At 42.4% G+C, this 27,921-nt stretch overlaps 1 protein-coding gene across 9 annotated transcripts in view; it reads right to left on the bottom strand.

Annotated features, from left to right (window-relative positions):
• Window positions 1-27,591, bottom strand: part of P2RY6 (pyrimidinergic receptor P2Y6) — a 162,069-nt gene extending 134,478 nt beyond the window's left edge. For 5 of the 9 annotated variants that reach the window (XM_075592716.1, XM_075592717.1, XM_075592721.1 and 2 more), the window contains exon 1: window positions 27,082-27,591. The gene's annotated coding sequence lies outside the window, so the exon portion shown is untranslated. Of the gene's footprint in view, window positions 1-5,302; window positions 5,448-16,791; window positions 16,901-19,215; window positions 19,282-27,081 lie in introns of those variants that run through there. The other 4 variants (XM_075592715.1, XM_075592719.1, XM_075592714.1 and 1 more) reach the window with 2 other exon arrangements.
• Between the last annotated feature and the right edge of the window lie 330 nt (window positions 27,592-27,921).

The raw sequence follows: 27,921 nt of genomic DNA, 5'->3' as shown, positions 1-27,921 counted from the left end.
GCTGGCGGCCCTGATCGCGGCGCCCCTCTAGCCAAGCCGCGGCGCACAGTTTGGGAAACACTGCTGTACCTGATTCGGCAGTCTGTGGTAGCAGACGTGAAGGTTTTGATAGCTGTGAAGCGTGGCCCCAGCGTTCCCAAAACTCAGTGAGGGGTGGGACAGTGTGGAAGTATTAGGGCATTGGTGTTGGACGCAGGCCAATGAGAGGTGTGCGTGGGCGGGCATTGGACGCAGGCCAATGAGAGTCAGTGAGGGGTGGGACGCAGGCCAATGAGAGGTGTGCGGGGGCGGGCATTGGACGCAGGCCAATGAGAGTCAGTGAGGGGTGGGACGCAGGCCAATGAGAGGTGTGCGGGGGGCGGGCATTGGACGCAGGCCAATGAGAGTCAGTGAGGGGTGGGACAGTGTGGCATTGGTGTTGGACGTAGGCCAATGAGAGGTGTGCGGGGGCGGGCATGGCCTGAGCAGGAGTGACAGGCCCAAGGTCCAATGCGATTGACCCTTGGGACGCAGACATACAGTGATTTCACAAATATATAGTAGATTGGGATATTTATAGCCCCTTTCATAAATCATATAGAGAGAGTATATTACATTGACTTAAAGAGTATATTACATTTAATTACATTCAATCTAAAAAAACAATAGAAAAATGTAATTAAAAAGTATTGTTAGTTAAAAAATAGTTTTAATTAATTCAAAAATAACTTTAGATATTACCTATAATCAAATGTAATTGGCCATGGGGTCTAGCTAAAACCAATATAAATATCATAACCATTACTAAACTCCTAAAACCTCTTACAGTATAATAACCACACAACGGGCTCTAGTAAATTATTTCCTTATTAGCTTATTTAAATGCAGTGGTCATTTAAGGAAGGCTGCCAAGTCTATATCTATAGACCTCTAGAGGTTATGGTTTGCAGTTCGTGTATCCAACAAGATTTCTATTTTACATAGTTTAATTAATCCATCCCCACCCCTTTGGTCCTAAGGATACTCATTCAATACCCTTGATTGTCAATCCCTTAGGGTTGCAATTATGTTTCTCAGAAAAGGGTTTTGATACACGATGTTGTTGGTAGCCTTTTTTAATGCTCCATAAATCTTTCTTTAATTGTTCTTTTGGTCCTTGCCAACTTACCGGAGCCCATTTGAGCATTCTGCTAAGTATACAACATAGTACACTTTACAATGAATAAATTGTTTAATTAAAAGAATTCTTTATTTTTTTGAATCACAGAACATTTGTATGTGGTACATGCTTTCCCACACTTAAATTATCCCATCGGGTTTGTTACAATCCAACATTGTTGGTTCCCTGTAATTAATGTTTTCAGGTTCTTGTTTTTCTTGTATATTATTTCTGGTCTGTTGGGTAAAATGGGTTTTCAAATTGGATCATTTAATAGAACGTGCCAATGCCAATTCATGATTGTTTTTTGCACCCTCTGGCGGGTTCCAGTGACCGCTGTGTCCTGGAATAGAGGTCTGACTCCCTGGGATCCTTCTCTGTCAGCACACACCTCCCATTTGATAGAGAGATCCCTGCAGTTTACTCAGGAGGCTTTTCTAACTGACTGATGAGCCAGGTGGAGAATTACTAATTGTCTGGAGTTGCAATTAACAAGCTGCCTGCTAGACTCATCAGTCAGATACAGTCAGATACAAATAGAAATTTGGAGCCCTTTTAGGCCCTGTCACAAGAACTAATATTCTTTCCCCATTCCACTACCACCTCTACACCCATACTCTCCCTCACTGTCAATAATACCACAATCTCATCAATACCTGGCCTCAAGCCTGCTGAATAGAAGTAATATTTAACTCTGATCTCTCCTTCATTCCTCACGTTCAGTCCCTCACTAAGTCCTAGCGTCTCCACCTCTGAAATATCGCCAGGATATGCTCTTTTCTCACTCATGATGCAACTAAAATCCTAATTGAGTCACTCATCATGTCCTGCCTTGACTACTACAACCTTGTTCTAGCTGGCATTCCCCTTCTCCGCATGTACCACAAAATCCATCCAAAATGCTGCTGCCAGACTCGTCAACCTCACTCATCGCTCCACATCCGCTGCTCCATTATGCAAATCCCTACACTGGCTTCCCATATCCTCTAGAATCAAATGTAAAACCTTAACTCTGTCTTACAAAGCCCTCAATGATGCTGTCGCCCGTACATCTCCACCATATACATATATATTCCACACCGGGGGAAGGACAAGCACAGATAACATTCTAAGAGACACTGTTTTTAAGTATACCTTTTGCTTGCTTCATTCATTGTAACATCACCGGAAGAAGAGATCAGTGTATCTCGAAAGCTCGCACAAATAAAAGCATTTCGTTAGCCACAGAACGGTATCTATTTATTTTTTGATTATTGAAGCTCGGCTAACACGGTACTGATACCTCTACATATCTCTCTAAACGCCTCCTTCTTTTTGCCCATGACATCAGCCTTTCCTCCTGCTTTATTACCTACTCTCACTCCTGCCTACAAGATGTCTCCCATGCTGCTCTCTCTCTCTCTCTGGAATTTGCTACCACATTCCGTCAGCTTTCAGACATTTGAAACCCTCTGAAAACTCACCTTTTCAAGGAAGCCTATCTGACATACTTCTATCATCCAACTCCCACCCCCTCCATCGCTATTGGGACCAGCTGTGCAGATGGACCAATCTCCATGCTATCTACCAACCCCTAACCTTAATGAGATCAGCTGTGTGGCAGGACTCCTGAGGCAGACACTTTACCTCTTGTTTCAACATTGTCTCTTGTTTGCTCTAGATTGCAAGCTCTCATGAGCAGGGTCCTCGTTACCTTTCATATCTGTATGTGATTACTTGTCCTTATTTGGTATGTAACTCTGTTTATGTCATTTACATCTCTCTGTAACCCCATTGTACTACACTAAGGAATATGTTGGCGCTTTACCAAGAAATGATGATAATAATAAGTATATATAAGTTAGACAGGCTGCTTGCTATTGAGGAGCCTGTTCTAACTCTATGCAGTGTATTCCATCTATTGTCAGCCTCAAGGGGTGAATCCTTCTTTCTCATTCAGATTGCAGCTGCAGATATGAACTGCTACAAGTACTGCAGATAAATTGCGTTCCAGGAACAGCCCTGCTCTGCTTCCATTCTTGAGACGGGGCAAGGGCACCACATGGGATAATATTGTTCTGCATATAGTACTGCAAATCACTGTGCCCAACATCAAGGCACAACCAGATGATAATTAAAACTGAATGTGGCAGAGACATGCAATCATAGACTCTATTGTACTTGTGGCCATAACTGAACTGTCTGCAGCTATAACAGAGAAATCATCCTTAAATGACCCCCCTAAAGTAAATAATAACAAGTTCTGGCTTTGAAATTAAAATAAAGGAAAGCAGCAGTTTCGGGATTGTAATTGTACAGTTTTTCTTCTTAACCTTGTATTAAAATATTTTCCAGTCCATGACATTAAAGAATAGAGGCGGAAACGCATAGCACTCGGAAAATGCAACTAACTCTTTGATGTTTGTTAATTACTCGGCTTGCAAACTGTCTTCATGTAGACACTGTAAACAGTCCATGAATCCAATAAGTAAACATGTCAGTAAGGGATTAAAGAACAACAGAGATTTGGGCACATTATAACGTGCTAGTGAAGGGTTAGGGCTTATTCCATGTACTGTAAATACTGTTTCCTTCTTTGGCTAGTTCTGAAAATGCGTTGAGCACAGAGAAATCTATAGGTTCTACACATTGTCACGGTGTTCTGTAAGTCTTTGTTATGCATGTTCTGCATATTTTAATAGTGCTTTCAACTTCCCTAAATTGTGCACCGTTTAAAATGGGTTGGTACTTTAAGGAACTCGGTCCAATGTCGTGATTCTAAAGGTTATGACAATAAACGAACAAGTAGGGTTGTCTCAGTATAGAATTGACTTTGCCTCTCACAAGCAAGGAAACCGCGGGAAAGGAACAAACGGTTACAAAGATATATATGAAAGCAATCAAACGTATACACCATTCATTACTACATGCTTCTCATCACATTAGTCATGCATTATGTCAACGCCTCCCCATCAATATTATAATTTCAATAGTTCACTACAGTTTATTGTTCTTTTTTTCCTATGAGACACTAATAGGCTGTTTTTATTTTGTGTTTCCTCTCGGTCTGATCTAACCAAAATATATTACCCATCTTGACCTTGCTTTTACCATCTCTGTTTTCCTTATCTTTATTTTACATTCCAATCGTCCCACTAAAACATATTAACCAAGGCAAAGGGGCCCTTTAGAAATGTTAGTATACTAGTGTAAGCTCTTCTGCAACTAAATCACTACTACTGAGCTAAAGCAAACACTACAAGCATGACAGCAAATATATATATATATATATATATATACATATATATATATATATATATATATATATAGTAAGATATATATATAGTAATATATATATATAGTAAGATATTTATTATGCGCTGAATCTGTCAACTCTCTCCAGTCCACAGTGGTAACTGGTATTGTGATGTTCACGGTTAAGCTTATAGAATATTACAGGATTTAAAAACATGGAACTTGGTGACAATGATTAAAAATAGTCTCCGCAGAGTTACGCTGCTTGTAAGAATTGCAATCCTAATTACAAGCCGAACATGTGTTAATATAAAAAAAACAAATGTCATGGTTATCCCTTGTTTTTTACAATAAAGCACAACGCCCCTGGGAACAGCTGGCTGTGTTTATTGAAAAACCCTCATAAAAAACGTTTAGGGAATATTTATCAAAGTCTTCCGGCTTAATTACTAGCGCAAAAATGATTTGTCAAAGAAACAAACACGTTTAAAAAAATAAAGTATTTTTTCCCTTTTGAGAAATCTAGTTCTGTTTTTATACCAGAATTTCAGACTAAAAATGTTGATAAATACGTCCCAGTGCATGAAGTGCTATTGTGAAATAGTAGTACTGAGTTTGATTTTGTGAAAAAGAAAGTTGGAAACCTATAGACTTTATTTTTCAAAGGATATTTTGTAAATATTAGACAAATAGGGGAGTTATATATTTCCCCCCTGCAACCCCCACGTGAATAATGCATTAATGTTCCAGAGGCAACATAAGAGTTAAAAAAAAAAGAAGCGATGCTCTGTACCCCCCACATCAATTACTGCACAATGTTATATCCCCAGCATCACACTACAAGTATCGTCTTTGTAATTGTAAAATATTGTTCCAAAGCTTAACATTTTGCCCCAGACAAACGTTAATTCCAAAGGTTGTTCCACTTACCTGTTACACGTTGTTGTATATCCCGTATCCATGTGTCATTACAGCCATAAACACCAGTGTTCCAAACTACTTGTGTTCTTTGCTGGTGTCAAATCATCTGAGCATTCAACAGCAATGTGACAAGAAGCTTTAAGCTACTGCGATGCCTGAACTCCTTGCCAGTTCATGCAGTTTCTCTGCTCTGATAGCCTGCCAGCTGCATGGAGGGTGCCAGCATATAATTAATGTCAGGCTAAACTATCAAAAGCTGTGACGGAAGTGAAGGCATCTCCAGAGTTTGGTTTACCGTTTACGTCAACTGTGTGTTAAAAACCTAAGAACTCAGGTCCCCCGTGATGTCCCCACTCACCTCTAGTGAGCCTGTGTGTAGGGGGGAGCCACGCTGAGACTCCTCAGCCCCACGATGGCTCCGATCTTCCCTCCTCTTCTCCGACGCCTCTATGGGTCCCCAGAGAGAAGATAGCCGCCCGCTCCTCACCCCGCTCCCCGCGCAGCAGCCAGAGCTCAGAGAGCCTTCACCCTCAGTTCCCTCGGTGGATGGGGGCTCACACGCCGCAAATCCTCCGGCCCGATCCGGCCAAAGGGCAGAAGGAAGGAGCTATGTACCGGCACTCACTCACTTGGGAGCCGGAATGCGCCTGTCCTCTCAGCACTGCAGACCGCTCCCGTGCCAAACTTCCTCTCTTCGCCCTGGCTCACTTAGCGGAGGGACAGACGCATGCCGGCACCATTTTGTGGCGTCTCGTAAGCGAATCACAGGGTAATTCAGGGGGATCTGCAGATCAGCTGACTCGCTCACACCGGAGTGAGTCGCTGTTACTGGGCACAGATATGCCCCCACTCTAGGGCTAATTTGGCCTTTTTGGGGCAGTTTTAGCCTGGAATCGTAGGGCCTTGACCAGAGCTCAGTGGCTGTGCGACCACTCCGTTCTTCTGCTGGCCATGCCCCCCCATCAAATTCGACCTCCATAAAACTAGTCTCTCAATGTCAAGGGTCTGAACTCAGTTAGGAAGAGGAGACTTGCACTTCAAGAATTTAAGAAAACAAAGAGGAGATACTGTATATTGTTTATCCAGGAAACACATTTCAATACTTTTTCTCCACCAAATACATTTAAGAACATATTCCCCCAGTCACATTATGCATCATTCTCCAACAAAAATAGAGGGTTTGCTATTTTAATTAAAAATAATGTCCCGTTCGCTCTCAATAAGGTGGTTTCAGACCCAGAGGTTAAATACCTGATTGTTCAGGGATCCCTTTCAGGGACCCCAGTCTCTCTCATCAATGTCTATGCCCTTAACGAAGTATTGGAATCTCTGGATCAACAGTCCCTATCTTCCTTGATAATAGCTGGAGATATAAACATGGTATGCTCCCCAGAACAGGACAAGTCTGCTACCCCCGGTATCTCCCACTCAAGTCCAAAAAACGGCCAAGAAATTTTAGGAGTTAATGAAAGACTTCTCTCTGGTAGATATATGGAGGGCACAGCACCAAGGTCAGAGGGATTGTACATTTTTCTCAGCGCCTACTCAAGGATTTAATATTTTCTGGGTACCAAAAATATTCTGCAGGCATCCTCCCAGTCGTACATAGGCCCAATAACCTGGTCCGTCCACGCCCCCATTGATTTAGCTCTCTCTCTCCCCGTTGTCAAAAACAATACATATAAATGGAAACTAAATTACTCTTTATTGAATTTTCCGGATATAGAGAGTACAATCAAACAAAAACTATCCGATTTCTTTAAAATAAACAAGGGCACTGTTTCACCTCCCGCAATGCTGTGGGAAGTCCACAAAGCATCAATTAGAGGAGGTCTTATATCCATAGCCTCATACAGGGTAAAAAACAAGCTGAAACAATATAAAGAACTCACAGATAAAATAGTCAAACTAGAATAACAACATAAAAATAACCCCTCAAGAAAACGTTATAATTACTTGATAAAACAAGAACAGAGCTTAAACAGCTCTAACTGGAAGAGATGGAGAGAGCGCTAAAATGGACAAACCAACGATATTTTGACAAGGGTAATAAGGCCGACAGGTTATTAGCAAACAAACTCAGAGGTTTGAGATTCATATGTTCTTTTGTTCTTTTGTATTTTTTCAATATGTGAATATATCTATCCAAGAGGAATAGGAGTAAAATCAATCCTTAATTGTTATGATTATTCAAATTTAAAATGATTACATTATATTATGTTATGATTAACTATATACATCAGGACATATAACATCCAATATCTATCGGCAGTCACGATTTAATGAAGGTGCCTTTGCACATGTTATTTGGAGGGGGTTTGAGGGGATACATATAGAACATGTGACTACCTAAAATAGGTCTCTGTCTCGCGCTCATTTGATGCGGTTTAGCCTTCTGGAGTTAACGTAGCTACTAGAATTCCAGCGAGATTGCATAAAATGCCTTTTTTCTCAGACCGCTTGGATTTGCACAGCCGGAATGAAACCGCTTCTAAAAAAAGCCTTTTACGCATGGTTTGGACATGTGAGAAGGGCTTACAGAATAGCAAAAACATGCCAATATATGAGAGGAAAGGGCACTTCCACATATGCACAACTCGCAGCCACTAGAATATTCCCCATAATGTTTCTAGCTTTGTGTTATCTTTTGAATGGTTTTCTATATTTATTGCATTAGTTAGTTAGTGTTACTTGGTATACAGTTTTGTTACTGTTTATTACATTTGTGTGTTAACTTTTTGCACGTTTTTTCCTTGTCTCCGGAAGTTTTAGAAAGTTCATGTTTTACAGTATATTAGCATTGAGTTGTTAATCTGTTAAATTGGTATTGCTCAGGAATTAGATCTTTTAGTACTGCTGGTCTCTGAAGTGAGAGCCTGCAGGCTGGACTGTGCTTCGCTAGCTGTAGGTCCTCAGTCAGGACACAGTCAAGACTCCAGGTCCCTCAAGGCCACTGTAAAATATCCTTTACCTAGTTAGGGTACTCCAAGGTTGTGTTATTTAGGTCCCTAGTTGAGGGAACAGCACTCCTAGTTTTTTACAGGGAACCACATGGTCCAACTTGGTGCTGTGCTATCTTAGGCCCTGTTAGGGGCAGATAATACGACATGTCAAGTTAAATCAGCAGAACAGGCGGCACTGCGTTTAGATGTTTTTTTAATTACAGGATTGAAGCAGGGGGTCTCCGGAGCTCTGCAGACCCCCTAATTCCAGATATGCTTACCTCTGTAGGGGGTGACGTTTAAATGTCTTGATCACGCAGGCCAATAGGAAGCCGCAATGGATGAGGTCATGGCTTCCTATTGGCTCGGGTGACGCGGCACATTTAAAGACGCCATTATGTTAGGTCCCCAGTTCCCTAACTGCTGAGATACCGGCACCTCTATGGAGGTTAGTATCACTGGAAGAAGGGGATCCCCGTAGTTGAGATTAACACAATTCAGCTCCGGAGACCCCCTGCTTCAACCCTGTAATTCATTATAATTTTTTTTTATTAAAACGCAATCCAGCATGTTCTGCTGCTTTACAGTAAGTGTAGTCTAATTAGAAATCTATTGCCCTGTTGGTGGGTTTCTGCTTTAGCTATACAGGCATACCCCGCTTTAAGGACACTCACTTTAAGTACAGCGAGTAAGGACATATCGCCCAATAGTCAAACGGCAGCTCACGCATGCGCCTGTCGGCACATTCTGAACAGCAATACCATCTCCCTACCTGTACCGAAGCTGTGCGCAAGCAGGGAGACTATAGAGCCTTTTACAAATGCGTTATTTACATCAGTTATGCAGGTATATGATGATTGCAGTACAGTACATGCATCGATAAGTGGAAAAAAGGGAATGCTTCACTTTAAGTACATTTTCAGTTTACATACATGCTCCGGTCCCATTGCGTACGTTAATGCGGGGTATGCCTGTATACAGTATGTTGATGCAGTCTAATATTGAACACCTTTTAAATGTCATGTACAAGGAATTTGCTTTCTAGTAATTCTAGTGGGACTCAGAATTCATTCTGCACTGCTTTTGCGATGGAAAAAATAGGTAGAAAATATAAAATCACAAAAATAATAATTGTTGTAAACTGCTGGCACGGTACATATTTGGTGTTTATTGGCACAATGAATGCTGTCCCAAAGGCCATCAAAAATAGTTGGCAGTGATGTAGGAACTGGAATTTCCCACTTCAAAGACATGATAACACTCCTGTTTAAATGTGTCATGTGTTTATATCTAATCATTATTTACAACAGTGGTCACAGGTTGCAAAAGATAAAGTTTGTGCAGAGAAATCCTTTGATCAACAACATACACCAAAATCTGTTTACAAAGTCATATCTACATGAAAAGGAAACAAGCTAACAATACCAATGTTTCAGTCCCTAGTCTGCGCCATCCCCCCGGGTTGTGGCTTGGAACCTAAACATCAGTCATTTGCTTCCTTTTCAATATATACAGATGTACAGTAGCAAGACATACACTCCCCGTGACAGCGGGAAACTAGGTCTAAATCCACGGCAATGATTCTTACGATTGACCATGTCCGCACCTCATCCAACGGACGAGCCGAGGCTAACAAAGTGTCCACGTGGTTGTCATCTCGCACCATCTCGCTGTCACGGGAGTCTTGCTACATCTGTATTTTTGACTCTTCGGAGTCAGTCATCAATCGTGTATATTTTTGATCCCGTTAAACAACCTTTTCAGAGGCACCAATAACACACACCTCAGGGGACTTTGCCTTATGTCCAGACAAGATGTACAGTACCGGCAGCTTTTATTCTCACAATTCCCACACGGCAGGATGCGTGCGGGAAGCGTGGTGACGCGGCTTGTTGCGGCACACTGTGACGTCACAGTCACGTGCGCGCCCGGCTTCCCCGGCTTCCCCGACACCCCTGGAGTTTAAAGTGAGGTAAGCGGGGGTGCGGGGAAGCAGAGGGGCAGAGCAGGAGCCGGGTTCGGGGTCGGGAAGGGGGGCTAAAATGCGCCCGAAGTGGAGGGGGGGTGCGTGGAGGAAACGCGGCGGCGCGCGGTCTAGACTGGCGCCAGCCGGAGTAGATCCCGGCATGCCGCCGGCATTTGTGAGAATAAAAGCTGCCGGTACTGTATTGTGTATATGTTCTCAGCAGAGAACAAGGATAAATATCCTTAATAGTTTTCAATTGATTTTCCTAAAACAGTGGTCCCCTCCGTATGAATAAAGGGAGTAAGTCCACTGAATATTTATTCATAAAATGTTTTATCAGGAAATAATGCATAAGGCTGCGCTTATAGTGTCGGCGACAGCGACGCGACATCGCGGCAAAACAAATGCATTGCCGCCGTCGCGTGCACTTATAGTAAGCGCGACAGCGTGACGGATTGGTCGCAATAGCTGGAAGTCATCTCTATTTGATTTTCCAGCGACTGTCACCTGACCGTCGTGTCGCCGTCTCCGGCACTATATGTAATTCCACATTTGGCCACTAGGATTCACTTCGACAGTTTTAAAGAGTGAGAGATCCTATTTTACTAGTGAAGTACAGTAATGAGGATATGCAAAGTATATTTAAATGAACTAAATTAGCATATTTCCCAGGTACCTCGGGTGTGTACCTGTTTGTGAACTTTTCGTGTGGTATCTCTCCACGTGTTGTATAAAAATGTGTCACGGTGTGCTCACCACAAACAAGGCGGACCCGCGGTGCTGAGGTGGGAATTGGATTAAACGCCACCCACAGCCACGAGGTCGCGTCTGGATTGTAGGGTTCGTTGAGGCAGCTGGGTCGGGAGAGGAGAGGTACGGAGAGTCTGTATACTTGCCAGAGGTCGCTGCAGGAGAGGTACGGATCGTTGCTGGTGCTAGCCCAGGTCGGGTTTGGAGAGAGGAAAGTTGTCGATTTCTGGGTGCCGAGTTCAGAATTAGAGAAGGTATCGTAGTCGTAGTCTGGTGCCAAGGTCAGGGCAGGAGAATAGCGGATGGTCGAGGAAAGCCGGGTCGGTACACAGGAAGAATAAGCAAGGCAAGGCAAGACTGGAGGCAAGGATAGGTAAACACAACGCAACTTGTACTATGCTCAGTTAAAGACTAAGTGACAAAGCTGCGCATATGTAGGAAAAGGAAATCCAATGGGAAAGCAGCAGCAAGGGGTGTGAGTCCAGCGAGGACTGCCATAGGGCAGAGAGCAGGTGCAGGGAGTACCTTGAGTAGGAAGGCAGGGCTAGGTGCTGGAATGTGCCTCCGTCCACATGACCGTGCTTCCGTGCGCGTGACCACGCCTGTGTGAGCGCGTGTCCCGAGTGGGCCGAGGACGGCACTACTTAGGTGGCGCTGGCATGTGCGTGTAAGTGCGGGGTTGGGCGGAGTGGGGGGAGACGGAAGCCAGCGGAGGAGCCTGCGACAGTGAGGGTGAGTGGGGAGCCCGCCGACGGCGGCGTTGCTCCCAGAGCCTCACAGTATGAGGTGGTATATAATGGGGTTAGCATTGCTTTTTTAGTGTCCATATTATAAAGTACATATTTTTAAGTTGAACAAAAGAGTTATGCTGCAGATTGGAAGGGGAATGATCCTTTAATTATTCACTCATCATTTGACATCAACTTGGCAACTCTTCCTACCAAGAAAGTCTATTGGCAGCCTTGAAACACTGTTTTTCTTCACTTTCAACTCTACTAAAGTAAGGTGGACAGCCTTGTATGTGTCATCTGCCCTCTGATAATGAACCTGCTACTTACCTCAATTCTGTTCTTTACTGGGGCCTCATGTAAATGTTAATCTCTGTATCAACTCCAAACTTTTCCCTCCTGGTCCACACCCAATGTAATCTAACACCCTGGACTACTCAAGAGCCTTGCATTTTCTACTGAATGTTGGTGGAGAGCTTTCAAAACCAGCACACCTAGCACCACTCATTCTAACATCTATGGCAAACACTGCAACATTGCAGCGCTAAAACGATTACCTGTATTCAAATTTCTATTTATATTATTACTCTCTTTAGCCGGGGATATTGAACTCAACTCAGGCCCTTCCTGTCACTGAAGACCAGAACAATTTACTGGGATCATAACGCCAGATGGGATAAGAGAATTATTAGCCTGACCCACAAAGGATGCACAGAAACACATGGATTACAGGTTATATGAAATAAAAGTTTACAAACACACAAGATACAGTACAATTGGGCAGTTTTAGTCACAAAAAGGGGCATTTTGATGGGGAAATCGGGGGATCCAGCCACACTGGTAGGGGCAATGGTTGGGAGGGGTTGGGAGTGTATTTAACATATAAGCCATTTTGCCCCTCCCATCACACTCCCTATTCACCTCCGTCCCATACCCCAGAAACCGCCCCTTTCAAATTAAAAAAGGACTATCTGTCGCCCTGTGATAATGGGTGGAGGGGTCTGCTCTAACCCTTAATATGAATGCCGTGTGTAGCACAGCGCAGCTCTAACAGGCTGCATACTTATACCACTTGTATCAATAAATAGCCAGACGCCTCCAAAGTATACCCAAATCCTATTGCATAATCTGATACAATGAAGCACACGGCGGTGCAATGTAACAATCATTTACAACCTGGCAGAGAGAGCGAGCATCAGATCCACCTCCTGTAGCTACGTCACACGCCCAATGGGTTTCCCTCCTGAACGGAGCTTCGTCAGGGGCAGATGAGCTGTAGCGACTGTATATATCTTTATATTGACTATATATATGCAATTGATTGTTGAGCAAGTGTGAGCATGTGTGTGTTTGTTGCCATTAAGTGCTGAGTTTTGGTAGCCTTGGTGTCACCACTAGTGTGCTTCTTTTGGTGGTCAACTGGTTGATCCAGTTGTCCTCTACCTTGATAATAAATACAACACACAAACAAATGATGAGCTAGTTTATTGTGGACAGAATATATATCCCAGGTTATAGGAATGCACAATAGCTCCCATCTATTATTACCTGGTTATTTCTATTTTTGCCCTTAGTGACCGATTGCTGATAGACATTGAGACATTATCCATATTGTGTTCTCACTTAATGTGGGTGTATCCAGCCACTAGGGCATACAATCATCCAATTAATGGAGCCTTGTGCCCACCAGCCAGTCACATACTGAACAACACTATCATGTGAATTTGCAAATATACACAAAAGGTATTCTGCTGCATACTACCGAAGCAGATTATACAGTGAATCTCACATGATACTTATGAACAGCAATAACCCATTGTTAATAGAATATGCACAGCAACTAAAAGCGATCCTATTTCACCTCTTGTCATTTTTTATGATTCGAATATACACACTACAAAATTGTTTTTGCATGTGTAGACCTATATTAATTGTGGTAATAATAAATGGTACATTTTAACTGCCCCGGTGTGCGCCATAAGTGTGCTCCTTGTTAGAAAATACCTGGTCTAACCAATTGCATCTCTATTTTTGATAATACTTCAACTCAGCACACAGGTAGCACCCACTGGCACTCTAGGCATTAGGGCAAATTCATGTTTACATTGTTTGACGTTAATTGTAATTAATGTTTTGACTTAATAGTTAGCAGTGTATCGCTTTCTGATATTGCATAATCTTATATATACACAGCCCTAGCCTGTCTGACCTTGGACACATACTTCGATGATTTTTCAAGACTAAAATACTGGATTTCCCAAAACAAACTGTTTTTAAACAAAACTGTAACAATGGTATTTGAGCCTAGGGCAAAATTTCTAAAGCTACCAATGACAGAGCTACAGATCAGAACCAACTCTAACACTATCGAGTCCTTGTCACTAGTTTTAAATATCTGCGCCTACAGTATGGCTTGACTCCGATTTAACATTTGGGTTGCATATTGATACTCTGACATCCAAAAGCTATGCCAAACTGGGTGTACTTTATAGGAACAAATCCTCCCTAAGCCCGTTGTTCAGAAAGCGAATCACACCGCAGATGCTAATGCCATCAATTATAGACTAAGGGGAAATTGTATACAATACAGCACCACAAACTCACCTTAGCAAACTATACGCTCTCTACAACTCAATATGCCGCTTTGTCCTCCAATGTAACTACAAAAAACCACATCATTGCAAAATACTCAAAGAACTAGATTGGCTACCATGAGTCCAGACGCGAAGTACATTTTATCTGTCTTCCCTTCAAATGCTTTCAGGGCAAGCTACCTACCTATCTGACCAAGCTCCTCACCCCTACCATCTCATCTCCTGAGATCTGACTCCAAATGACTGTTCACGTCCCAAGGTTCAACAAAGTATCCGGCCGCTCCTCGTTCTCTTACCGTGCACCCCACAACTGGAACAGTCCACCGGAGACTCTCACTGCCGCCACCAGTCTACGTTCTTTCAAGACTTCAGCTGTCTCACATTTAATCTTATTTGTAACTGGTACATACTGTACACTCATAACATACATTGTCCCTAACTGTCCATAAAATGTCTGTAAATATAGCTTTAAACCTCTGTTCATTTAGCGAAACTATATATTTGTCATCATAACTCTGTGCCCAGGACATACTTGAAAATGAGAGGTAACCCTCAATGTATTACTTCCTGGTAAAACAGTTTGAGCTACTGTAATACTTGGATTGAAACTTTATTACAACTTCAAGATATCATTTCCTTGGGGTTCAACTGCTTTACCCAGTGGTCATAGTGGCGTGAAAAAGTATTTGTACTGTGCCTAAGATCAAAATGTCGGTATTTCTTAAACATTAGAGCAGTGGTTCTCAACAACAGCCCTCAAGCCACGCAACAGGTCAGGTTTTAAGGATATCCCTGCTTCAGCACAGGGTGCTCAATCAATCCTTGCTTCAACACAGATGGCTCGATCAGTGGCTCAGTCTATGAATCAGCCACTGATTGAGCCACCTGTGCTGAAGCTGGGATAGCCTTAACCTGACCTGTTGGAGGGAATTCAGGACTCTAGTTGAGAACCCTGCAGTAGGGAAACCGTATTTTAGAGAGATTTGTAGAGTATTTGTTTAGAAAGCAGCAGAGAGGATTAATAGAACAAATCCACTATTAATTCAATAGAAAGTGGGATAGCTTTGTGTCACAAAAAAAGTAGTGGTCCCTTGGGTCGGTAAGTAAAATAGTAGTGGTAATCTGTCCTCCTCCGTGTCATCACTTCGAACACTGGCCCTTTAAGTGTCAGGGGCAATAATGTCTTATCTCATACAAGAGCTTTAACTACAAATATAAAGAACAGACTGATTGTTGTATGTTTATGTTTAAAATCCAAAGGGTTCCAGGAACCCCCCTCTGAAAGTAACGTTGCACCCCTGGGCAGTCTGGCGATGCATGCCTTTGGAAGCCCACTCTGGCACTGAAGAGGTTAACCTCCATGGGAAGGACTCCAAGGCTAAAAAAGAAGCAGCTGTAATCAGACATTGTCCGGGGAGATAAAGTGGGAGATTAATGGTTAGCTTTTGTTCATTGAGATAAATGACAGGAAATAAAATACTGCTCGAATGTTTTGTTAATAAAACCCAACAACCTTTTTCTTGGCAAGGTTAACAATTCAGCCTTTCCAAGGCAGGGTCTTTTCTATGTTCTCCGTCCAGTGCACAGTACAGAAGAACAAACCACAGCAGCAAGTGCCCTCCCTCCACTGCTAGCAAACTCATTGGGCGCCTGAGGCAAAGACGGACAAAGTTACTCACCCAAGGTCATATGTATAAAAAAAACATTCAGTGAAGAAAAAAACACGTCAGAGATGTATCCTAAAGTGGCAACCTGCCCATAGCCACCCCCACTCCCTCCCTCCTGTTTTCGGATATGCCACATTGATTGATTGTCTGTGAGCGTCACTTATTTGGAGTCAGACTCATTGATATTTAACATCGGCGATTTCAATGGAGTATCTTTCATAAAAGTCTATATTGTTTCCCCGAAAATGACTTTGTGTGTGTGTGTTTGTTTGTGTGTGTGTAGGGCTCACAAATTCCACTTTGACCACTGCACCTACAGTACTGATGTGCTACGAGACATCATCACAGTATCACACCAGGGTTATGGAGTTACTGCATAGGCCCCTTAGTCTATAAAGTGTTACGAAGCAGAACGCCTCATTGACTCTTGCGGGGCTGTCCATGCGGCAGCACGAGATTGGCGCTATCGCACTTTATCGAATAAGGCCCTTAAGTTTTGTCAATGGTGAAACTGAGTATTTATTAACAGTATTATAAATGTATCGATGTGGAACGGTCACATCACGCTAAAGTAAAACTGGTTAAATTCGATTCTCTCGATGATTCAACTTTATCTTCATGTTTCCTGGTAATTATTGTACTTTCCCATTATCTCTATAACCTAATTGTACTGCGAACCATAGCATCAGAAGTTATAGCCTCGGGATGAACAGCATCTCTGCATATTTGCACCCAGTTTACATACAACCTTATTGTAAAAGAGATTAGGAAAAGATAATAAAAACACCACAATACATTTGGTTACTATGGAGACAATACAAGTATTAAAAAAGTATATGCATACTTGCCTTATTTGTTTAAAAATAGTCCCTTAGTATTAACATTTAACGGCCCTCTTTGGTTCTAGGATGGACGACTCCTTTCTTCCAGCCAACGATGCATCAACCAGCCCGCAGAAACCTGGAAACAATCCATCCTCTAATCACAATCAGGAGTTCGGCATCTAAGTCTATGTAGTCTACACACTGGCACATTCTACAGGCGCAGTTCACAATTATGTTCATGAAAACAAATTCCTGGTGGCAACCAACCACAACCACAACCCCACTGCCCTCCCCCTCATTTCACTCTCTCTATTTGCCTCCTATTTAATATGCAGTCAGAATGCTTCCCCCTATGCTGGAGATTAGAGCTGAACTCTTCCAACATATTGAATAGGGGGGGGGGGGGGTCTTTGTCTTTGGAGTTCCCTCTGTGTGTGGTATTTTTCCCACTCAGCTGAAAATCTATCTTGGTCTCCATGAAAGTCACGTTCTTCTTCTTCTTATATCTGTTGGATCCGATATAAGAAAGATCTTGTGTGTATGTGTGTGTGTGTATATGTGTGTAGTTTTTCTAAATCAACTATTAAAATGGCATAGCGGCATTTCTTGTGATTGCTACTCGCACTCTAGGCGTCACTAGAATGAGTCACGTTTTTTTCTTCATGAATCATTTTTGACTTTCTAACCAACAGTAATCATCGAAATGATACTGTACAAATCCATGGTTTCTTGGGTGTCGGTATTTTTCACTGAACTACTTATTTTGGAATGGGACCCTCGGGTGATACCTGCAAAACCTTTATTTCTGCTAGATGTCAAAGGACAGTCCCATTCATTAATAAGGTCTTCATTTGGATGTATGACAGTGTTTTAGTTGTGTATGCCTACTGGTAAGAGAACTGTTCCTAAATAACAGTTACTAAAATAATAATATTTTTTTCCCCCTTTTATATAGCTATGATAATCTATGCAGCCATGTACATAGAATTTTGCAGGCAAACTAAGTCCCTGCCCCACAGAGCATACAATCTAATGTTTGTGCCTGCTTCAGCACAGAGAGATAAAGTGACTTGCCCAAGGTCACAAAGGCTCCCCTGCTGCAAACTCAGTGTCCTTGTTTTCAAAGTCAATATCTTTATTCCTTCAGCCCAGACAAGACAGGTAAATAGTTTACCAGGTCTTTGGTGCCAAAATTATTCTTCTGCACACAATCCGTTGTCTTTATTAGATGCTAAAGTGTTGGTTTTAGTAGATTGGTGCTTGCATAAAATATGCAGCTGCTGAACAAGGAGCTTGCTTTAAAACTTGTGCTTTTCATCAACCTCAATCCATTCCAAGTGACTATGGGCCTCATGCAGTAAGGCCCAATAAAATCTTTTCGCCAAGTGTGGCGGATAGGTGGGGGATCGGCCTTTTTTTGGCGATTTGCCCTCGCAGTATTCAGTAAGGGCCGAATCCTTCCGATCCCTGCCGAAGCACTGCGAAAGCAAAGCTGCCGAAGAGCCTGTGCCGATACAGGCTGGCTCCCGATAAGCCTTCCGATAGGCCTTGTCTGCCGATAGATGTTTGCAGCAGAGAGAGACAAGCCGCTCTCTCAGCGCAAACATCGGCAACAAATACAGTATTTTTAAACAAATTTTATTCATAGTGTACATGTGCAGGGGGTCTCCGGAGTTGAATCGCATTGGTTTCAGGTCGGGGGACCCCCTGCTTCCCGAGATACAGGCCCCTTTATGAGGTGCCGGTATCCCTCTGCATTTAAAGGTCCCGATCAAGTGACCGCGGCCTGTAAACAAAGCAGAGGGATACCGGCACCCCATAAAGGGGCCTGTATCTCGGGAAGCAGGGGGTCCCCGGACCTAAAACAAAAGCGCTTCAGCTCCGGAGACCCTCTGCACATTTACACTATGAGTAAAACACACACATCAATAAAGACTCGTTCCTTACCTTACAGGGTATCTGCTACGGTAGCGAAGCAGCATTAATATTTATTTAATAATACTGTACTGTGAGCAGGGGGTCCCCCGAGCTGAACCGCATCACTTTGTGGACCAGGGACCCCCTGCTTCCTGAGTTACAGGCCCCGGAATGTGTCATCGGGTGGCAGTGTCGCCGCCATCTTTATAGCATCCCATTCGCGACGTGTCCGCTATAAATATGGCGGCGACACTGTAACCGATGCCCCAAACCGGGGCCTGTAATTCGGGAAGCAGGGGGTCTCTGAGACACAAATTAATGCGGTTCAGCTCCCGCACAATATTATTAAAAATACATAAATGCTGCTTTATTACCATAGCGGATAGCCGCTAAGGCAATGAAGGGATTAAGGCAGAATAGCATGTTTATTGGGGACATTTGCCCCCAATAAACATTGCAATAAACAACATACACCCCCTGTGTATGTAAAATACATAAACAACAATAAATACATTAAATACATATAGTACTCACCACCCATGTCCGGCTGCCACGATGAAGGCCATCCTCATCTTCATCCTGCCCATGCCCCATCCACTTCTGCAAAACAGACACAAGAATTAAAACATCCAATGTAATGTCCCCTAACCCCTTAATCACCATAGCGGTTATTAACCGCTACAGTCATTGTATGTATGTATGTCTAGAGAGATATATACATACAGGGTAAGAAATGATAGTGTTTTTAAAGCTTGATTTTCTGTATTGTAAATCATTGTGGCTATGCTACTATGCATAGATGTGTTTTAAATGTATTTTATTATTAGAGAGATGTACGTTTTGGGCTGTATGCTGTACTGTACGTTCTAGAGAGCCTTGCTATAGTATATTGTAATTGTTGGTGTCCTTTTTTGTATGTTTTGAAGTTGTTCTCTGTTACGATAGCTATAGTTAATTGTGTAATTGGTAGGGATGGTATTTTAATTGTTTAGGGATGTAATTCATGTGTGTTAATTCATTGATGGTGACTTTATTTGCTGACATAATATACTTCTTGTGATGTCAGGCTATTTGAGTTGGATTACTGTATTGTTAACATTGATTTGCAGCGTGTACATGTAGTTTACATGTTATGCTACATGTATACACTGTAAAAGCAATATTTTAAGTGGCATTTGAGCCTTCAGATTGAATGATTAATTGAGATTTGGTTAGGAAATTGCTTTTTAATTCATTGAGGATGTTATGCATAAGTGGTGCCATTGCAGGATGGCTTCACCCCTTAATTACCTTTGAGGTTAGTACCCGATAAGGTGATTAAGGGGTTCATTGGTATGTTAATGAAATTGAGATGTATTGCCTATTTATTATTTTGGCAACGGACCCCAAGGATGATGCTGGCGACGGAGCCTTCTTATTGATGAGGTTAGTACAATTTTCTTTATTTTATTACGGTATTTAATGTGTTTAATAATGGCCAAATAATGTATTAACCCTATGTGGATAATAGTTATTTGGCACATTATTGTACTGTATGTGCTGGGGGAGGGGGTATTGGCCCCAAGGGTATTTGGTAGGACTCCCCTGTGGGTAGTGGGTGAGGGTGGTTGGGGGGGTTAGTGGGGGAGGGTATGTGGGTGATGGAGGGTTAACCCCTTAATGACTGTAGCGGTTAATAACCGCTATGGTGATTAAGGGGTTAGGGGACATTACATTGGATGTTTTAATTCTTGTGTCTGTTTTGCAGAAGCGGATGGGGCATGGGCAGGATGAAGATGAGAATGGCCTTCATCGTGGCAGCCGGACATGGGTGGTGAGTACTATATGTATTTAATGTATTTATTGTTGTGTATGTATTTTAAATGGACAACTGCACTATTATCCATTTGTGGATAATAGTCATTGTGCCCATTACTATACTGTATGTTAGGGGGGTATAGGTGTTGTTGGGGTCATATATATATATATATATATATATATATATTTATTTATTTATTTAGTTCGTGTGGGGCTGGTGTGTGTATTTTTTATTATTGTGGGTATTGGGGGTGGGTGAAGGGGGTATTAGCCCCAACGGTGGTTGTTTAGGGCTTGCGGGTGGGTAGCGGGAGGCCTTAACCCCTTCATGACCGTAGCGGTATTTACCGTTACGGTCGTGAAGGGGTTAAGTGCCCCCGCAAGCCCCCCGCAAGTCCTAAACTCACACACAGGGCCAAATACCCCCTTCACCCACCCCCGCTAGCCACAATAAAGATGGCACGGTGGGTTAACCCCTTCATTGCCTTAGCGGTTAGCCGCTAAGGTAATGAAGTGGCCTTTAAATGCAATTTTCCTGCCTCGGATGCATGCCGGGGGGGCCCGGTGTGGGTATCAGCTCCGGAGACCCCCGGCATCAATCACAGGCAGGAAAAAGGGCTGATTTTTTCTAAGTGTCGCCCCGGCCGATGCTTCTCCTCTAGCAAGTTGCCAACTTTAGTTGGCGGGCTGGATTGGCCATAAAATCTCCAATCTGGAGTGCCGATCAGCACCGAAAAGCTGATCGGGGCTTCCTGAATTCAGCCGGGTTCAAAAAGTGCCGATAAGTGGCTTATCGGCAGCCGTCTCCCGATAAGTTCTTATCGGGAGGAAAAGTTGCCGATAATTCCCACTTATCGGCGCTTACTGAATCAGGAAGGAAAAAAATGGCTATAAAATGCCGAAAAAGCCTTATCGGGCCTTACTGCATGAGGCCCTAAGTCTTCAGCTCATCAGCGTTGCTTTAGAAAAGTTGACTTCCTATTCTGTCTCATTGCATTTTGAAATAGGAAGGTAAGCCTTTGAAAATTGTACTGCCCTTTCAATTACGGAAAACTATGAACCGTAAAATGGTAAGCCTGTGTACCTGCATGGAGGGCTGTCAATCTAATGAGTCCTAGCCAGTGGACAATGGAAACCACAGGTGCAACTTCCAGGCTTGCGTCACAGAAATCCCTTCTGTTACAGTACTTACAATGAAAAATAAAACCATGCACTTGCATTACTTAGGGGATAGCTGAGAACAATGAGTAAGACAAAGCCTTTGTATTATTTATCATTACTTATCCTTCTGTTACTGGTGTGCTGTACAACTAATACAGGCGCAAAGCATTCCTGCTCTGAAAAAAGTTTGGTGTCTCCTGTTTATGTACTGTACATGAGGGAAATAAAACAAACAACTTGCCTAAGGGCACATGGATCTAACATATTCAAATAATTGTCTTTGACCATGAATGTGTAGCATTATTGGGTGTACCTATAACCCCCTAGTCCCTATGGATGAATAGGATGGATATCCCAGGTATCTCAGGTGTACCGTTACACGTATCTCTCCCCATGTATTGTGGGGGGTATATAAGTACTTTGGTACTCAAGTAAAATCTTTCTCTACTGTCTGGATCTAAGCAACTTTAAGATCGCTACAATTTTAAGTGCAAAGAATGCAATTTTTGCAGCGGGTTCTAACTGTGGCAACAAGTTGGCCATCTCTACATGTGACATACACTATGAGACCACCAATTTCTTCTTTTTGACATTTCCCCTTTCATTTGGTCAGGAAGCAACGATCATATGACCCTGAAACAATATGAATTGTGACTTTGTGTTATGACTTCCATATCTCTTTTTAAAGGGGATTGCTGCTTCTAATATTACCCACATAATATACATTTATATGTGATTTTCCTGAGGGGAATCATTGGCACTTGAAGAAAAAAAATGAAGTGGTTTAGCTTCTTTTAATAAGAAACTATTTACTACCAGTAACACTACTGTAATTTTCGACAGATCAAAAGGGGGCTTATTATGTATCCACTTTGGCAGTGCCTAAGAACCTTAACACAGTTTAATAGATCTGGCCCTAAATGCCTAATGTATGCCTTTGGTGTGAGAAAAACAAGTGTTTTGAGTCCCTCTATCATCAAAGGGGTTAAAAAACCCATATTGCAATTTAATGTATTTAGTAGCAAAGAAAAAGCCTCTTGGCATAGACCCTTTGCAGTAAAGTGAGTGTTTTCCCGTTCATGACAGCTCCATCACGTTCACGCTTTTGCTTTCTCTCAATAGAAGGTTTCTCCCTTCACAAAGCAGACCACATTCCTGGCAGCCTCACACTTACTGGAAAACTCTAACCTCTTTTCCCCCCACCACCCGGTGAACATATTGCAAATCCGAAAGAATGGGAAATCAGCAAACACAATAGATCATTAACTGACAATCATGTTCTAGGTAACAGATGTCACCTTCATTAATAAAAGTGACACGTGGTTCGGATTAGAACGTTATAGCGATGATGGCGATGAAACATGTTATTTTATGGATTTCAAAACTTTCTATATATAGCTACACGGACAAAATATTCTACATGTACAGTATATATTTATTTCCATATAGAACCTAGAACATATCTCGCTGCTGCAGCCGGAACATACGGAAATCCCTGGAGACATTAGCGCAAGAGCGGAAGGACTGCAGGTTCGAATGACTAGTAGCAAATCCAGAAGGATTATGTTTAAGGGGAAATTGTTTCTATAGCGGATGTGACTGGAGAAATGGAGAGCACTGGGTTAAGTTAAGAGAAGGCTGTGGGAAGGAGGTGGAACACAAGAGGGAAATGAGATGTGAGGAAGTGAAATGTTTGAATGTGGTACTTTAAAGCTCTTATGAAACATGGAACTTATTGCAACCATGCTTCTTCCCTTGCGAGTCTTGTCATTCTGGATTAATGGCAATGTTTCAATGTGTAAAATTATTACATCAGCAGTCCAAGCTGCTAAGTTGCAGATCGATCTATTCTTCTGTGATCGGTCGGCGAAGATTCGGCTCGGTGGCTCACTAAATGGCTGTCAGTGCAGCAGAAGAGGACCAAAGAAGATCATGTGACTGGGCAGTCACTAGATACAATTGGTGCACTGCTAGAGAGAGGGCAGGGCTCAAAAAGGGGTGTGCCAGAGCCAGTTTCAGAAGAGGAAGGGGGTGTGACTTTGTAAATAGTTGCTGTAGAAACAAAAAAAATTGTTACATTATTATACATTAAAAATGTAATTCAGAGTTGTTGGTTTTTTTTTTTAAATGCTACGAGTGTTTTCTCATAGTACAGAACTGATTTATTTATTTAAAAAAAACCACATGTAGGATATTGCTTGATCTGCAGCTTTAAAATTGGGTGTTGGACAATCCTATTTATATTGGTTTTATTTTGTCATAGCAGCAGAAAGACCAGGCCAGTGGAATGCAGAGACGTTTGGTTTGGTGGAGGAGGAAAGAGGCTGCTCTTGTTTAAACTTGGCGGATTGATTGGGAGAGACGTGTAGGGATCCCATGGTGTGAGAGGTGATGCTATTGCCCCTGCTTGGTGGCAGACTTTGGTGCTGTCCTCCTCAGCAATGTTGGTTATGACATTTGGATTGGCCCACTGAGTGGGTACAGCTGGTGTACAATTTTGTCTGGAAATCGACATATACTGAAGCAACTGCCCAGATTCTGAGGAATTCCATGAACATGTTGGGGGGAAAACCCTCAGCTTCAGTCCATAGACGCTGTAATGGCCCATCGGATGAACATGGTGGGGGTCTCTGCGTTTTAATGGGACTCAAACTGTGTGAATCCAACCGGGCTGCAAATCCCATTCAAACGCAGGGACCCCCTCTGTGTTAATCCGATGGGCCATTACAGCGTCTATGGACTATGCTGCAGAGTGTTTGCGAGATGCGCGTGAATTTTCCTCACACGCTGGGCCAGAGCCTGCAGTGGCATCTCTATGTGGAGACCAAGGGACAATTAAGGATTCCTCCAGTCATGAGTATATCATAAAAATGAAGGTGTAAATTCAGTTATCGGAGCTTAGTTCAAATGAGTCAAATAGCTAATTTTGTGATAAGTGCTCATTTACATACTCAGACACAGAAAGTAAATTATGGTGAGTACAAAGGTGACGGAGTACAGCAAATAAAAAAAAATATCACTTGTGAGCACATTCATGTCTCAGACAGTTACACAACCCTGCCATTCCCCATTATCTCTTAGCATACAATGCTTCCATTGCAGCCAGGGATTCTGGGTATTTTTATTTGCTGTGAAATGGGGTTTTGTCACTTTTTTTCTCATTATAACTTACTTTGTATGTCTGGTTGTAGCTTCACAATGCAAGGCCATGTTCACACTGGGACCCAAAAGATCGAAACAGCCGTCTCTGAGCAGGTTTACTGGCCTTGCACTTCTTTAACCCAGGCTGTGCTGGAAAATCACTGTTTGAGACGTGATTGTGCACATAAGAGGTAATTTTATTTGCATTTACATACTGTGAGATACAGCAACAATATCACCAAGCAATTAAAGCTACTTTATCGTTCTATTAATGAATACAACAAGATTATTATATCAATCCAGATATTGACTGTAAAACCATTTATTAGTGCTTAGTCAACACAGGTGTTTTCCTTCCCACCGCGTTTTCGCCCATTCATATTCTTTCCCTTTTACTGTATGTTACACCTGCTGTCTCCACCCCAAAAAATGCAGCAGTAACCGCAACAGTATGTGCTGCATTCAGCAAAAGGATGCTGTATGCTTCACGTATTTTTTTTTTTAAATGTGTTTCTCTGGTATCATATCCTGATTTAATAGCAGTGTTGGTGTAGAACGGGGCGCGCCATTTATTTTCTTTATAGATGATGCCGGGTTGGAGAAATCAGCAGAGGCCTCATCCCTGCCATACACCCAATCAGGGCAGAAGAGATGGGGGATTTCTCCGCTGCACACAGGAAACTTAAAGGAACTTTGTACAGTTTTCTACATCATTTTATTCTTAAAAATTTTTTTTTATTGTATTTTTAAACTATTAAACATTGTTATTAGACCAATTTTCCCCTACGTGTGACAGCATCTTAAATTCACGCAACACACCTTCGTCTAAACGGAGTCCCCGCTGGCGCTGAGCGGGCGGCGCTTGCGGCGGTTAATTACATACATATATTTATATATGTCCCCGCTCACGCGGTGTGCACGGCGCTCGTGCGTGGGCACACACGCTCACACGCGCTCGGGTAAACACAAAAAAATATATTTACCCGCGCGCTCAACTACCCGCAATGCCCCTCCCCCCCCGCGCGTACATACAGGACACCCGGCGCTCATGCCTGGAGCGCTGCCCAAGCATGAGCGCGCTCAGCGCCAGCGGGGACTCCGCCTTATTCTTGCCCTGAATTGTAATATAAAATGATCACCTTCACATCAACTGTTTATTAGTGATTTGACACCATAACACTGACAGAATAGGGCCGGATAAGTGACATCAATAACGTATTTGATTTATGTGTCACCTTTTATCTTGGACTAACCGAACACAGCATGTGTAAAACAAGCGTAGAGGACTCTTGGTGTTCATATAAAGACATACTGTACTTATCTACACATGTGGACATACATAAAGCATATTGTGCCCCTGCTTCCACCGTAAGGGGAACCCAATTTATTTCCAAGAGTTGCCATTATTTCGACCTGCTTTTCACTCCTATCTCATCTCAGAGTAATCCCTTTAAGTGAATAAATGCTATTAGATAACAAGCAGTAGGATGTGTTAGTCCTTTTTCTATGTGTTTGTATAAACCCGACTCAATATATGTGTCAGTATAAATTCAACAGAATTAAAAAAAAAAAACATGTTGGGAAAAAAGCCACATTATTTCCAGAACTCTTTACACTTATGTTCACAATTTATTCATCGGAGAAAAGTTAGAAATTGCCGGCTAGGAAAATGAGATTGTAGATACAAGGGAATACTTAACTAATAATCTTCTGAAAGGGGCAGCTCTGCAAGAAGAAATCGAACTAATCTCACTGGTCTGTTTAATAGGTTACAAATACGGTAGGAGGTCTTTAAAAAAAAAAATGACAACCAGATAGGTGCACGTATTTTTTTAAATATATTTTTTAAATATATTTTTTAAATGCTAAATGTCACCATAGTAACTGCGTTATCTATTTAGTGCTAAGGCTGCTGGTAAACTCTTATATTCCTAATCCACATTTTTTTTTCTTTTATTCTTTTTGTTTGGTGTAAATTAATTATGCTGCCAGCGCTGGCCAAGGAGATGAAGGGGAAGAACAACTAGTATCAGATAAGATTAGATTTGCCATAGGAACGAACAAAAATAGAAACCTACTCAATAAACACATTTTACAGCTTTTACTTTAAGGGTGATTAAATGTTTGTAAGAAACCAATTATATTATTAGGTTATCTAAAAGGTTGGGGTTTATTTTTTTGCTTGCTATGTGGAACTGTCCCTGTAGCCGCAGTACCTGGTCTGGTATGTGCACCTGCACTATAAAACCACATGTGATTAGCCCTTGCACAGGTCAGCACACATTCAGTTTTCCCACCTACCTTCACATCTGGACCATGGAATCGAAGGACGTTTAAACCACACCAGATCGATCCGCATTACATGTTTCCCATCCAAAAGCTTTTCAAAAGTCCCAGATCAATGTGATGAGCTGAATGTCTTTTTTTTTTTTAATACAGATCACAGCCAAACCTCCGGCAGAGCACATAAAGTTATATCAAGGCCAGTCGTAATGCAGTCAGATCCTGGTAAAAGTGATACATGTAACTGGATCACGGTTTCGGACCCATGTGTAGAGGGAACATCTATTTCAATCTGTCCACGTGTGCGGCAGCTTTTCCTGCCCATCTCAATATAGGCTGCAGCCTCATTCACGAGAACCGTTAAGCATTGAAGGAGATTGCAGATCAGAACAGTTCTGCTGCTTCCCCAATCTCTTCCTCTCTCTCTGTGAGTGTTAGCCTGCCTCCCCCACACAGGAGTTGTCAGCAGCTCAGTACAGGCACCTGTAGGAGTAGAATGCGGATCAGCTTTGCTGCTGGCTGTGCAAACTTGTTATAAACTCATGTAATAAACTTGTGTGCGCTGGTGCCAAGCAAGCCTAGGGTCAGGTGTAGGACTATTTAATCTGGTAGTTCTGATTGGCCAGCAAACCAACAGGAGACTCACTGGTTTTAAGGACGCAGTGAGAAAAAAATACCAGCTCAACTAAAATATAACATATGCCGGTATCTAGTGCAGCAGTAAATTAAAATAATGTGCTCTAAAATAGGTGAGTTAATGTAAAAAAAAAAATCCGAATGGGGGGATACAGAGCAGACCGCCCCACCTGACGCCCACTGGGAAGCAAACTCTGAAATTGTCCCAGTGGACTCGGCGTA

The sequence above is a fragment of the Ascaphus truei genome, chromosome 3, assembly GCF_040206685.1.
Source record: "Ascaphus truei isolate aAscTru1 chromosome 3, aAscTru1.hap1, whole genome shotgun sequence".
NCBI lineage: Eukaryota > Metazoa > Chordata > Amphibia > Anura > Ascaphidae > Ascaphus > Ascaphus truei.
The sequence above is the reverse complement of the archived record's forward strand: the minus strand, read 5'-3'. Positions and strand labels throughout refer to the sequence as shown.